The following is a 9,647-nucleotide window of genomic DNA, read 5'->3' on the forward strand; positions in this document are numbered from 1 at the left end:
GCACCACTGGTCTGGTGCGGGGAGCAGGCACGGGCCGTACTGGACTGGAGACACGCACCACTGGTTTGGTGCGGGGAGCAGGCACGGGCCGTACCGGACTGGAGACACCCACCACTGGTTTGGTGCGAGGAGCAGGCACGGGCTGTGCCGGCCTGAATACCCGCACCACTGGTTTGGTGCGAGGAGCAGGCATTGGCCGTACCGGACTGGAAACACGCACCATGGGTCTGTGAAGGCACCCTGGCGGCACAGTGCGCAACGCCGGCGCATAGCCTGGTGCCTGCACGTTCACACGCTCCTCAAAGCGAGCGCGGGGAGTTGGCTCTGCTCTGCAACCTGGCCTCGCCAGCCTCTGCTCTAAGTACTGAGCTCTCTGCTGCTGAAGGGTTAACTCCTCTCTCAGCTCCTCCTGTTGCCTGGCCAACTCCTCTCTCAGTGCATCCACTGACTCCTTCTCCCTGTGAGCCTCCTGTAGCGCCTCCCTCTGAAGGGAGAACTCCTGCTCCCTCTGAGCTAACAGCCCCCGCAATGTGGTGGTCTCCTCTCTCAGACTGCTGAGCTGCAGGTCTTGGAGGGCCTCTACTATAGCGGCCTCCTCCTCCTCCACAGTCAGCCTTTTCACGGCCTACTGCTGCTTTGTCGACCACCTCGTGTGCCCCCCAAAAAAAATGTCTTGGGGTTGCCTCTCGGGCCTCCGTCGTCGTGCACTTCGGATTCGCCATTTATCCTCCGTCTGCTCCCATGGAAGGTGATCCAAACCTGCCTGGATCTCCTCCCATGTCCATGATCCTTTTCCGTCTAATATCTCCTCCCATGTCCATAATGTCTGGTCCTCTTGTTCACGCTGCTTGGTCTGTTGGTGGTGGGATCTTCTGTCACGTTCGTTGATGAACGGGTCTGACCAAGGTGCGGCGTTGTATGCGTACATGTTTAATTAAGAAGTAAACACACGACAAAACAACAAAAGCAACACAACGTGAAGTTCTAATGGGCTAAACATAAACAAGCCAAACCAGAAACAAGATCCCACAACTAAAGGTAGGCAAAATGGCTGCCTAAGTATGGTCCCCAATCAGAGACAACGACCGACAGCTGCCTCTGATTGGGAACCACACCCGGCCAACATAGATATAGATAACATAGATCTACACATAGATATTCACACCCTGACCAAACCAACTAAAGATCTCTATGTCAGGGCGTGACATTCATAAATGTGGCATAACTGTGTGACATAACCACCAATGTCAAATGTGGCATAACCCACTATGTCAAATATGACAAACCTGTGCTTTATAAACGGTGGCATAAGCACCGCTTAATAAAGGCTTTATAAATCATATTAAATTGAGGGGTTCGATTCCCGGGACCACCTATACATAAAAATGTATGCACGCATTACTGTAAGTCGCTTTGGCTAAAAGCATCTGCTAAATTGTATATATTAGATTTATCACTCTAAAACATTTCTAGGTTGGCCCAACCTCTTTCCCTCATGGGTGCATAGCCAATATTGGACCTGACCTCAACTTTCCCCAAAATGCTGTGCTGCAGGATGCCACACACAAATCAGTTTAAATGTTTTGCCTAATTCTGCTACCTAGCTAGCCAACAAAATGTAGCTAGCTAGCAGGCTCAGCTAAATAACAATCCCCCTAGAAACAGCCACGTCTCATAGTCACTGTAAGGTTCTGTATTTATTTTCTTAGTCAACCTTGTGTTCTTGAACGTAGCCCTGTTTCTTTGTGTTCTTGAACGTAGCCTTGTCTTTCATTTTTGTTCATTGATTTCACCTGTGTTTGTTACTCACCTGGTCTCATTAGCTCCTTATTTACTTCAGTTCATTCTGTTTGTGTCTTGTGAGGTATTGTTCGTTTTGACTCTACTAAGCCTTTTCCTAGCTTGTTTGTGAGAACCAGTTATAGCCTTCAGTCCTAGTTTGATTCACCTGCCTGTTTGCCTACCGGTTGTGAAGGCGAAATAAACACCTGCCGCGCTCTGCGCGTGAATCTACACCTTTTTCTCCCTGAGTATTCATTACAGATATCCTCATGTGCATCAGAATCTTCTCTTGAAATGCACAGATTGTTTGTAGCTTAAAGAATTGTGGCGTAAGGCGTCGTTATTTCTCGCTTAAAACAAAAAAGTGATTGTGGTAATTTGGTAATTATTCATTACAGTCACGTCATGAGATTTGTAAATGAAAGAGGAATATAATAATACAAATTGAATTGAGTTTCCCATCTCCCCATTTAGATTATTTCTGGTGCAGTACAGAAATGCCCTTATCCAGATGGTGTGACAAAGGCATTTCCTAACAGACCTGCTAACTTTCTTTGTTTTTACTTTTAAGGTTAACCAACATGCAGTACCTCCAGCAGGCAGAGAGTCAAGAACCATTCGTCCGGCAGCTCAGGAACAAGCTACACTATTCACAGCCATGTGTAATATTCAATGTAATTGCATTGCTGGACTTTTTTAAACGTAATGTACACTGCTCAAAAAAATTAAGGGAACACTAAAATAACACATCCTAGATCTGAATGAATGAAATAATCTTATTAACTACTTTTTTCTTTACATAGTTGAATGTGCTGACAACAAAATCACACAAAAATTATCAATGGAAATCTAATTTATCAACCCATGGAGGTCTGGATTTGGAGTCATCCTCAAAATTAAAGTGGAAAACCACACTACAGGCTGATCCAACTTTGATGTAATGTCCTTAAAACAAGTCAAAATGAGGCTCAGTAGTGTGTGTGGCCTCCACGTGCCTGTATGACCTCCCTACAACACCTGGGCATGCTCCTGATGAAGTGGCGGATGGTCTCCTGAGGGATCTCCTCCCAGACCTGGACTAAAGCATCCGCTAACTCCTGGACAGTCTGTGGTGCAACGTGGCATTGGTGGATGGAGCGAGACATGATGTCCCAGATGTGCTCAATTGGATTCAGGTCTGGGGAACAACGGGCCAGTCCATAGCATCAATGCCTTCCTCTTGCAGGAACTGCTGACACACTCCAGCCACATGAGGTCTAGCATTGTCTTGCATTAGGAGGAACCCAGGGCCAACCGCACCAGCATATGGTCTCACAAGGGGTCTGAGGATCTCATCTCGGTACCTAACGGCAGTCAGGCTACCTCTGGCGAGCACATGGAGGGCTGTGCGGCCCCCCAAAGAAATGCCACCCCACACCATGACTGACCCACCGCCAAACCGGTCATGCTGGAGGATGTTGCAGGCAGCAGAACGTTCTCCACGGCGTCTCCAGTCTCTGTCACGTCTGTCACATGTGCTCAGTGTGAACCTGCTTTCATCTGTGAAGAGCACAGGGCGCCAGTGGCGAATTTGCCAATCTTGGTGTTCTCTGGCAAATGCCAAACGTCCTGCACGGTGTTGGGCTGAAAGCACAACCCCCACCTGTGGAAGTCGGGCCCTCATACCACCCTCATGGAGTCTGTTTCTGACCGTTTGAGCAGACACATGCACATTTGTGGCCTGCTGGAGGTCATTTTGCAGGGCTCTGGCAGTGCTCCGCCTGCTCCTCCTTGCACAAAGGCGGAGGTAGCAGTCCTGCTGCTGGGTTGTTGCCCTCCTACGGCCTCCTCCACATCTCCTGATGTACTGGCCTGTCTCCTGGTAGCGCCTCCATGCTCTGGACACTACGCTGACAGACACAGCAAACCTTCTTGCCACAGCTCGCATTTATGTGCCATCCTGGATGAGCTGCACTACCTGAGCCACTTGTGTGGGTTGTAGACTCCGTCTCATGCTACCACTAGAGTGAAAGCACCGTCAGCATTCAAAAGTGACCAAAACATCAGCCAGAAAGCATAGGAACTGAGAAGTGGTCTGTGGTCACCACCTGCAAAACCAGTCCTTTATTGGGGGTGTCTTGCTAATTGCCTATAATTTCCACCTGTTGTCTATTCCATTTGCACAACAGCATGTGAAATGTATTGTCAATCAGTGTTGCTTCCTAAGTGGACAGTTTGATTTCACAGAAGTGTGATTGACTTGGAGTTACATTGTGTTGTTTAAGTGTTCCCTTTATTTTTTTGAGCAGTGTATTTTTAGTTTTAAAAATGTAAAAATAAAAGGCAATGTATGGTTTAAACTTGTTTTTAATGTTTATTTGTTTTAGCTATTAGTGATAATTCCCTAAGTGTTAATGCATTTGTGTTTACATCATTAAGTCTATATGTATGTGCTATGAATTACCAAAGGTGTCTGACTTTAAAGTAAGTACAGCGTCATGCGATATTGAGTCTTTATGGATGTGTTATGAATGACCGAAGGTGTATCACTTCAAACAAAGTATTACAGGACACTACTGTCAGCTTCCTGCTTCTCCTGTTTGTATCCTGGCCTCTAGAGGTCAGCTGTGTTCCCCTCTGCCTTTGTTCTTCCTCATGTGTCCTCATTAGTTTGATCCAGGTCACCTGTGCCTTGTTTTCCCTTTAGTATTTTAGCTGTGTGTTTTCCCCTTGTTTCTCACTTGGTTATTGCGTCCTGACTATGTGTCTCCTGCTTTGTCCCACCGTGTCAGTCCTAGTAAGTTGTTCGAAGTTATCTTTAGTTTGTTTTTCTCCCCTCGTGGAGTTGTTTTGTTTTGCCTCCTGTTTTGGAACATTAAATCTACTTGCCTGAGTATTGCCTTGGGTGTTTCATTTGGGTCCTACAACATCTCCTCTGTGGCTAAGGGTAGTACCCCCAGCTCTACACATCTGAGACCGGAGTTCGAGCCCGGCTTGTGACAGAATAACCAAGTCAATCATGGACCCAGAAACACTCAGTTCCCAGGACCTGTTGGCGGTGATCACTCGACATGAGGCTTCTTTCCAGCGCCATGAAGCCGTTCTCAGCCGACAAGAGGAGCTGATGGCTAGTCATTCTCAACTCTTGGCCGAAATGATGAGTGCCCTTCGCCAGCTCTTTGAACGCCTCCCTGGTCCTCTCCCTTCCCCCAGGTCACCCCCAGTGACGACAGGCCTTCTCGGTTGGCGGAGCCCCGACTACCACCTCCCAAGCCCTTTTCTGGGGATCCAAGCTCTTGCCAGGGTTTCCTCACCCAATGCTCCCTCACCTTCGAGCTCCAACCCTCAAGTTTTCCCACAGACCGTTCCAAGATTGCCTACATCACTACCCTTCTTTCAGAAAGGGCGCTCGCCTGGGCTTCTGCGGTGTGGCAGTCCCAGGAGGCCTGTTGTGACTCCCACGCTGCATTTGTAGAAGAGTTCAAGCGGGTGTTCGATCATCCTGTCAGTGGGCGGGAGGCTTCCAAGCGCCTACTGTCTCTCCGTCAGGGCCCCGAAGCACGGCAGATTTTGCCATTGATTTCCGGACCATAGCAGCAAGGAGCCGGATGGAATGATGAAGCGCTGAGGGTCTGCTTTCAGGGAGGGTTATCTGAGCCCCTTCAAGATGAGTTAGCCACCCGAGAACCAGCTGGAGATCTCGAGTCCCCTCATAGCCTTGGCCATCCGCCTGGACAATCGTCTAAGAGAGCGGAGAACGGCTCGCCGTCAGGTGTCTCAGTCCCAAGTTCCTCTGAGCAGCTCTGTTTCTCCTGTTTGGACTCCGTCATTCAGAGCTGCCCCGGCTCCTGAACTGCCCCAGGATTCCCCGGAGAGCATGCAGTTAGGCCGTTCCAGGCTTTCTCCCAACGAAAGGGAACGTCGCATGAGGGAGCGTCGGTGCCTCTACTGCGGGGTTGCCGGCCACTTCCGCTCCACTTGCCCCGAGCTTTGGGAAACGCCTGTCCCCGCCCAGCTACAGGAGGGTTGTGATGGGGAAAATTAGAGCTCCTCCTACTAACGCGGTCCTAGCTATTCCAGCCACTCTGTCCTGGGAGGGCCACCAGCATCGGGTCCAGGCTATGATCGATTCCGGTGCCGCAGGTGATTTTATGGATGTAACCTTGGCTAAGGAACTTAAGATCCCTACCCAACTACTTCCTCAACCCCAGGCAGTTACAGCCTTAGATGGCAGACCTCTGGAACCAGGAAAGGTTACTGAGGCGACTCAGTCCCTGCGACTTACCATCTCTCAACACCAGCAGGAGGAGACCTTCTATCTCATTGACTCTCCCGAGTATCCTATTATCCTGGGTCACCCTTGGCTATGCAGACATAATCCCCAGATCGACTGGCCTACTGGCACCATTCTAAGCTGGGGTCCCACTTGCCAACTCACCTGCATGCTTCAGAGTCCCTCAGCCCCTAGTACCCAGTTTCAAGAGTCTGTTGACGTCTCCCGAGTCCCCAGTGTTTACCATCGGTTCAAGGCAGTGTTCAGCAAGGCCCGGGCTACTGCCTTACCGCCTCATCGCACGTATGACTGTGCCATTGATCTACTCCCTGGGTGCTGCCCTCCTAGAGGTCGGATCTTTCCTTGTCCTCCCCGAGCACGCAGCTATGGACACCTACATTAAGGAGTCCTTGGCAGCCGGCCTCATCTATGCCTCTACTTCCCCGGCTGGGGCGGGCTTCTTTTTTGTTGAAAAGAAAGACGGGGGTCTTAGGCCTTGTATTGATTACCGGGACTCAACAAGATCACGGTTCGAATCGATACCCCCTTCCTCTCATGGCCACTGCTTTTGAGCTGCTTCAAGGGGCTTCCATTTTTACTAAGCTGGATCTCCGCAATGCTTACCATCTCGTGCGGATCCGGCCAGGAGACGAATGGAAGACGGCGTTCAACACGCCCACGGGGCACTATGAATATCGGGTGATGCCGTTCGGGCTCACCAATGCCCCCGCAGTATTCCAAGCCCTGATTAATGATGTTCTCCGGGATATGCTTAATCTGTTCGTCTTCGTGTACCTGGACGATATCCTCATCTTCTCGAGGTCACTGAAGGAGCATGAGGGGCATGTTAGCCGGGTTCTCCAGAGGCTCCTTGACAATCACCTCTACGTTAAGCCTGAGAAGTGTGAATTTCATGTTTCTCAGACTCAGTTTCTCGGGTTTATTGTCACTCCCGGGCACCTAGAGATGGATCCCAAAAAGGTCAAGGCGGTCCACGATTGGCCCACACCTGCCACGGTCAAGGAGGTTCAACGGTTCATTGGCTTTTCTAACTTCTATCGGAAGTTCATCAAGAATTTCAGCTCGGTGGTAGCCCCCTTGACGACGCTTACCAAGGGAGGAGGGACCAAGATTCACTGGGGTCCGGAAGCAGCAGGGGCCTTCGAGGATCTCAAGCGCCGCTTCACTTCTGCTCCGATTCTGGTGACCCCTGACCCAGAAAGACCTTTCGTGGTGGGAGGTGGACGCCTCAGAAGTGGGGGGTAGGAGCCGTCCTGTCACAGAGGGGTGCGGATGGGAGATTACACCCTTGTGCCTTCATGTCTCGCCGCCTGTCTGAGGCCGAGCGCAACTACCACGTGGGGGATCTAGAGTTGCTTGCGGTAAAACTGGCCTTGGAGGAGTGGCGCCATTGGCTTGAGGGGCTCAGCACCCTTTCCAGGTTCTCACAGACCACAAGAACCTGGAATATCTCCAACAGGCTAAGCGGATGAACCCTCGGCAAGCACGATGGTCTCTTTTCTTTAATCGATTCCAGTTCCTCCTGACTTACCGACCTGGCACCAAGAACGTCAAGCCGGATGCTCTGTCTCGAGTCTATTCTCCCGAGGTACAAGAGAAGCCCTTGGCATCGATTATTCCGAGGTCTAGGATCGTAGCACCTCTTCAGTGGGAACTAGAAAGAGGGGTACGAGAAGCTCTTGTCCAGGAGCCCGATCCAGGCGGTGGTCCTGCCGGTCGCCTGTCGTTCCTCTCTCTGTTCGGGCCCGCGTCTTGCAGTGGGGTCATGAGTCGCCCTTGACATGCCATCCAGGCAGTGCTCGCACACTGGAGTTCCTCCGACGGCGGTTTTGGTGGCCGTCCATCAAGAAGGACGTGCAGGTCTATGTTGAGGCCTGCCCTGTGTGCAACCAGGGAAAGTCGACACGCCAGCGACCCCAGGGACTGCTCCATCCCTTACCTGTTCCTCGAAGGCCATGGTCACACCTTTCTCTGGACTTTGTTACGGGACTTCCTCTATCCCAGGGCAACACCGTCATCCTAGTGGTGGTAGACCGGTTCTCTAAGGCTGCCCGGTTTATTCCCCTGCCCAAGCTGCCCTCGGCCAAGGAGACTGCTGAGCTCCTCATGAACCATGTCTTCCGGATATTTGGTATTCCCCTGGACGTGGTCTCTGACCGAGGTCCCCAATTCTCGTCCCGGTTTTGGGGGGGCCTTCTGCAGGCTTGTTGGGGCCACAGCCAGCCTATCGTCGGGGTTCCATCCAGAGTCTAATGGCCAAACGGAACGGATTAATCAGGATCTGGAGACCACCCTGCGGTGTATGGCGGCCAGTAATCCCACGTCTTGGGCCACCTATATCATTTGGGCTGAATATGCCCACAACACCCTCCAGTCCTCAGCCACCGGATTGTCCCCATTCGAATGCCAGTTCGGTTACAACCCTCCATTATTTCCAGAGGAGGAGGCGCAGGTTGGTGTTCCCTCGGCCCAGCGCTTTGTCCAACGCTGTAGGCGGACCTGGAAGAAGGCCAGGCGTGCCCTCCTTCGGACCTCCCAGAGATACCAAAGTCAGGCTAATCGCCACCGCGGACGGCCCCTAGTTTCCGAGCTGGTCAGAGAGTTTGGTTGGCCACTAAGAACCTGCCCCTCCGGGTCGAATCCAAGAAGCTTTCCCAGAGATACATCGGCCCTTTCCGCATTGCTAGAAAGGTTAACCCTGTGTCTTATCGTTTGGTTCTCCCTCGCTCCCTTCGTATTAACCCCACTTTCCATGTTTCACTTATTAAACCTGTCTTGTCTTCTCCCTTTGCCCCCCCACGCAGACCCCCGCCACCTCCCAGGATTATTGACGGCCAGCCAGCCTACACAGTCCGGGCCGGATACTGGACTCCCGGAGGGTCCAGAACTCTCTGCAGTATCTGGTGGACTGGGAGGGCTACGGGCCAGAGGAGCGCTCCTGGGTTCCAGCCAGGGACATCCTGGATCCAGGGTTGGTCCGAGATTTTCGCACCCTGAGGCCAGGGTGTTCTGGAAGGAACGTCAGGAGTCGTTCCTAGAGGAGGGGGTCCTGTCAGCTTCCTGCTTCTCCTGTTTGTATCCTGGCCTCTAGAGGTCAGCTGTGTTCCCCTCTGCCTTTGTTCTTCCTCATGTGTCCTCATTAGTTTGATCCAGGTCACCTGTGCCTTGTTTTCCCTTTAGTATTTTAGCTGTGTGTTTTCCCCTTGTTTCTCACTTGGTTATTGCGTCCTGACTATGTGTCTCCTGCTTTGTCCCACCGTGTCAGTCCTAGTAAGTTGTTCGAAGTTATCTTTAGTTTGTTTTTCTCCCCTCGTGGAGTTGTTTTGTTTTGCCTCCTGTTTTGGAACATTAAATCTACTTGCCTGGAGTATTGCCTTGGGTGTTTCATTTGGGTCCTACAACATCTCCTCTGTGGCTAAGGGGTAGTACCCCCAGCTCTACACATCTGAGACCGGAGTTCGAGCCCGGCTTGTGACAACTACATAGTGTACACAAATCGGTTATTAAAGTTCTGCTGATTTATGAAGGACAGCCACAGAGTCATAACTATGGTTATTCCCTGCCCATTTCCACAATTTATCTTCTTAAAATG

This window comes from Coregonus clupeaformis, chromosome 5 (assembly GCF_020615455.1).
Source record: "Coregonus clupeaformis isolate EN_2021a chromosome 5, ASM2061545v1, whole genome shotgun sequence".
NCBI classification, from domain to species: domain Eukaryota; kingdom Metazoa; phylum Chordata; class Actinopteri; order Salmoniformes; family Salmonidae; genus Coregonus; species Coregonus clupeaformis.